A 5,874-nucleotide genomic window follows, 5' to 3' on the forward strand; every position below is an offset into this window, starting at 1 on the left:
ATATAATCCAAATCCCTTAGTAAGGATAACACAGAGAAAATGCATTTAGAGATGCTGATAAGTCCAAGTCCATTATATTTCATTTTAAACAAAGACAAAAGGAAAAAAAAAAACCTTTTGAGATATTTTATCAGCCATTAAACAGAGACATTTCATGTAGGGAGAGATTGATGGTTAGCATAGATCCCTTTTCAGATGATTCTTTCTAGGCAAATTGGGAGAACTGCCTCTCCACATTTTATCACCACGGATAGACAAACAAATATATAGGCAGAGATTCTTGGATTCTGCTACTCTTCCTCAGAAATCAGTTTGCAAGTGCAACATATCATGGTCTTCCTTTCATATGAAGTAATATTTGTATTTTCTAGGATTATTGGAACATTGGACTTTGAGTTACTACCTTAAAACGATCTTTTATGAAAAAGTCTAATATTTCAATAATCCTGCAAGAGGCAATTTCCTATGTCCACAAGAAACTATCCATAGGTCTTACGGCACTAAATCCAGCTGACTGTGCTAAGCCACACTTCACTTGACAATGATAAACCACAATTGACCAGGTTCATATAATATGTGTAATATGTACCATATTTTTCGGAGTATAAGACGCCCCAAGATTTTGAAGAGGCAAATAAAAAAAACATTTTTGCACTCGGCAGAGCTCCCTAAAACGGCCCATTTTTCGCAAAAACGGGCCCGTTTCTTTTCAAACAAAAGGGCATGAATAGCTTTTAGGAGGCTTGTAGAGTGTTCCTGGGGGCTGGTGGGGGCAAAAGTGAGCCAAAAATGGCCTGTTTTTCTCTCATTTCTGCCCTCTCCAGCTCCCAGGAGCATTCTGAAAGCAATAGCAATAGCAGTTAGACTTATATACCACTTCAGAGGGCTTTCAGCCCTCTCTAAGTGGTTTACAGAGTCAGCATATTGCCCCCAACAACAATCCGGGTCCTCATTTTACCCACCTCGGAAGGATGAAAGGCTGAGTCAACCCTGAGCCGGTGAGATTTGAACAGCCGAACTGCTGAACTGCAGTCAGCTGAAGTAGTCTGCAGTGCTGCATTTAACCACTGCGCCACCTTGGCTCTCTCCTAAAGGCTATACACAGTCATTTTGGTGAAGGGGGCGGGATTTCGGGAGGCAAAAAATTTCTGTATTTAGTGTGTAAGACGCACCCAGGTTTTCACCCGCTTTTTTGAGGGGGGAAAAGTGCGTCTTATACTCCGAAAAATACGGTAAACCAAGATTTACAAGTCATAATGACTGATTCACACACCGTGCTAAGCCAAATGAAATATATTTGTACACTTTCAAAGATGTCATACTTTCAAAGATGTCATACTTTCAAACTTTCAAAGCTACTATATTTTTTCTTGATCTAATAAACAATCTCAGTACATTTATAATTTTTTTAAAAAAAATAATAATGCCAAAACAAGTAGCCATGATCTGTCCTTAAAAAGAAAAAAAGAAAGAACTTTTGGGCATAGTTTTGAGATCCGTGGAAAGAGAAACTTCTGTTGCTGATTCAGTAAACTGAGGATCAGTAATGCTGTGCAATTCATGCCCACTTACTTAGTTTTAATACAACATAAAATATTTTTTAAAGTGTTTAAAATTTGTAGTACAGCCAAATCACATAATTTTAATCAAGACAATTAAATTTTAAATGGATGGATAGGGGTTTTTTTTTAGTACTCATGGCATCATGTAAAGTAGTGCAGTACTGGCTGCCAGCCCAAAACATTACTTGACCTTGAAATGGATCCTTTGTTAGAAGCTTAACTAAAGCCCAAGATTTAGAGATGAAGAATTATGCTCACGAACTAGGATTTCATACTGAAGATATTACTGCCTATGACTTGTCTGCAGCATAACTGAATACATTGTCAGTGTTTTAAAAAGTTGGACTAGGACTAGGACTGTAGAGTCCAGTGGTGGGTTTCAAAAAAAATTGGAACCTACTCTGTGGGTGTGGCCTCCTTTGTGGGAGTGGCTTGCCAGCCATGTGACCTGGTGGGAGTGGCTTGCCGGCCATGTTCTCTCTCTCCCCCTCTCTTTCTCTGTCTCTCCCTCTCTCTCTCTTTCCTTTGTTTTGTCTCTCTCTCCTTTTTTTCTTTTTTTCTTTCATCTCTCACTCTTTCTTTTTTCTTTATTTATTTTTTCTTTTCTTTCTCTTTCTGTGTGTGTGTGTGTGTGTGTGTGTGTGTGTGTGTGTGTGTGGCAGTGGTGGGTTTCAAAACTTTTTGGAACCTCTTCTCTAGGTGTGGCCTGCTTTCCGGGTCCACTGGTGGAACCTCTTCTAACCAGTTCGGTAGATTTGACGAACCGGTTCTACCGAATAGGTGCGAACTGGTAGGAACCCACCTCTGGTAGAGTCCCAAAATCAAGCCCACCTTCAGCCACCAAAATCCTTTGGTCATTTTGGGCTAATGCCTTTCTGCCTCTCCCCGTAGCACAGTTCACAGAGCTCTGTTGCTTTAGGGGTAAACTGGTCAGGGAGAGTTCTCCATCCTTTGGAGCCAATGAGCAGATGTGATATTCTGAGAAAACATCCCAAGGTGGCGCAGTGGTTAGGGTGCAGTACTGCAGGCCACTTCAGCTGACTGTTATCTGCAGTTCAGCGGTTCTAATCTCACCGGCTCAGGGTTGACTCAGCCTTCCATCCTTCCGAGGTGGGTGAAATGAGGACCCAGACTGTGGGGGTGATATGCTGACTCTGTAAACCGCTTAGAGAGGGCTGAACGCCCTATGAAGCGGCATATAAATCTAACTGCTATTGCTATTGCTATTGCTATTTCCACAAAACAGCTACTATGGGAAATATGGCCAGTCACAAAATGCCATTTACCCCCCAAAAATTGCTGAAGTCAGTCCCTCCATCCTCCTAACTCTGTGAAATGTTTTCTGTTTCATCTCCTTAACTCTTGACTTTTTTCTTGGTAGGCTGCAGTGGTGGGTTTCAAAAAAATGTAGAATCTATTCTGTAGGTGTGGCCTGCTTTGTGGGAGTGGCTTGCCGGCCATGTGACCAGGTGGGAGTGGCTTGCCGGCCATGTGACTGGGTGGGCATGGCCAACTTGTAAAATGTGGTGAAACTCACTTAACAACGCTCTTGCTAAGCAACCAAAATGTTGGCTCAGAAACTCTGGCATTTGAAGCACGCAAGTCTTAAAGCTGTCAAGTTACAAGACCCTTGCACCCCTAACCCTTTAGAAAAAAAAACCCAGGGGTGTTCAAACTTGACAACTTTAAGACTTGTGGACTTCAACTCCCAGAATTCCTCCTCCAGTCATGTTGGCTCAGGAACTCTGGCATTTGAAGCAGGCAAATCTTAAAGCTGTCAAGTTACAATACCCTCTCACCCCTAACCCTTTAGAAAAAAACCCCAGGGGTGTTCAAACTTGACAGCTTTAAGACTTGTGGACTTCAACTTCCAGAATTCCTCCTCTCGCTCTTCATCTTGATGATGTCCGGACGGGCGGGGGGGAGGGAGTTGGAACCGGTTCTAAATGGCACTGTAGATTTGTGGAACCTCTTCTATAGAAGAGGTTAGAACTGGCAGGAACCCACCCCTGGCAACCTTCCAAACAAAGCACCGGATTGCAGATACTTACCGTTTTGATTTCCCAGCGCTAAATTCCCCGATTCCCATAGATGCTCCCTGACTCTATGTGTGCCATATGTAACTAGGTAGCCTGTCTTACATCTTAATCTTTTAACCACTATCTAGAAATGAGTAATAATTTGTTTTTAATCTCTGACATAAGATTCTCTATAGTCCTTTGAACAATTAAAAAAAAATCCCCCACCCAACTTATCTTAACAGGTTAGGTTAAGCTGAGAGGCATTGGTTTTGCATAAGCAAACCTTGCTGCTAAACAGATATTCTAAATTTCTGTCTCTCATAGCCAGAGTCAGTATGTTTTTTATTATTATTTGTGTACATGTGCAGATGTACAGAGACACAGATTTCATTTTAAAGCTTGCAGGGGTTGGAGAGACAAATACCTTCTGCAGACACTCACTCAGGGATGCTGGTCTTGAAATCAATTATTTCTTGAGGGGATACCCTAGGCATGCTACGGGAAAGTTATTCTGTCAGAACTAATTAGGCACGCTCCCATAACTCATGGTATACATTTCACAAGTCTCCCAGGAACTTTCCAAGATATCCCAAACATCCTTTTAAAAAAAGGAAATAAAGCATATAGGTAAGGCTGTTTTATCAGGTGTGCAAAAATTCAAATGATCCCCAAAATAGCAGCAATGAGATACAGAAAACGCCTCCTCTTCGCTGCCACCTACTGGTTGTCCACTTTTTCAGCCTATATACAGGAGCTAGGTTTTTATTGGATGAGACATCAGCAGTGTTTTATAGTGATTAAAGAGAAACAGAGGAAACATCTGCTACCAAGGCAACAGTCACACACATGAATCTGGAAGCCAGGTCTAGAGAACTGTTGTGGCCCAGCAGGAGCCGTTGGAGCTGCCACCAGACTCCGACAACAAGGGGCCCTATGAGTCGGCTCTGGAGGATGGGGAGGACCCTGGACAGGGTTCCGACTCTGAGCAGGGTGCAGAGAGGCTGGTTGGCCACCAGGAGGCACCTGAGCCTTGGACCAGTGGGGAGGAGACAAGGGAGAGTGAGCCGGACGCCAGCAGTGAGTTGTTCCTGAATGCATGCCATCAAAGAGCTAATAGGCGTCAGGAACAGTTGCGCAAGTACAGGAGTTAATTGCACTCAGCTGGTGGTAATTAGGCTCCTCTCCAGACTATAAAAGGACTGCTTGTGCAAATGCCCTTTTGCAGAAGTCAACACAGGAACTAATGTTGGAGAACATTTTTGTGAGCTTGGCAGGCTGGATTGCTGCCACAGCTTATCTGTGCTGGATTGCTGCCCAAGCTTGTCTGTGCCGGTTTGCTGCCAAGGACCTGTCTGTCTGTTACTTAAATGCCGTAACTTATCTTTGGCTTGGAGTGTGTGTTGGTGTGGGAAGAGGGGGGTCAGAACAGAGAACAATTTGTGAAAATACCTTAGGCGACATCCTCCCCACTCCAAGTCTCCTGAAGAGAATTTGCAAGATTCCGTTTCTACAGTTGTTGTAATAAAAGTAGGTTAGATTTGCACTACTTGGTAGGACTGACAGATCAGCAGCAAACTGAAGATGCCAAAATGATGTGAGTGGAGTGACACCGTTTGTAGCAATTATGTGCTTCTGTCCTGACATCTGATTCAAGTCCTCAAGTCAGGATGTGTGGGTGATGACATCATCACATACCATTTGATTTCCTTTGTTCCAGTGGTGGCTTTCAAAAAAATTTGGAACCTCTTCTGTAGGTGTGGCCTCCTTTCCGGGTCCACTGGTGGAACCTCTTTTAACCGGTTCGGTAGATTTGACAAACCGGTTCTACCAAACCGGTGCGAACCGGTAGGAACCCACCTCTGCTTTGTTCCCTTCTGAATGCCACATTAATAGGCAATCACTGATAGTCCTAATATGCTACAAATATCAAATAATGTGGGGGAGAGGAGAAACTTTCAAAAGGTTCAGCTGGTTGATTTTTTTATTTAAAAAATTGGGATGTGCAATTCAGTAGCTTAAAATACATCGCAATAAACCCTAACAATTATTTGTACAAAACTTGCCTCGTGCACTACCTATCCCTGTGAATATTTATTTCTGTATGCCCGAAAGGAATCTAATGGCATAGGTGTTAGAAAACTATCCTTAATAAATTTAAACAAGTAATCAGCAAGGTTGACTGGGATTGCTTCTTTGAATGTTGCCTTGTAACATAACTGCACATTGATCTCAAGATAGTTTGTACTGGTGTTGAATGCTGCATTCTCTGCATTTTTTGTGTGTGCCATCTA

The sequence above is a fragment of the Thamnophis elegans genome, chromosome 6, assembly GCF_009769535.1.
Source record: "Thamnophis elegans isolate rThaEle1 chromosome 6, rThaEle1.pri, whole genome shotgun sequence".
In the NCBI taxonomy this organism is placed as follows: Eukaryota; Metazoa; Chordata; class Lepidosauria; order Squamata; family Colubridae; genus Thamnophis; species Thamnophis elegans.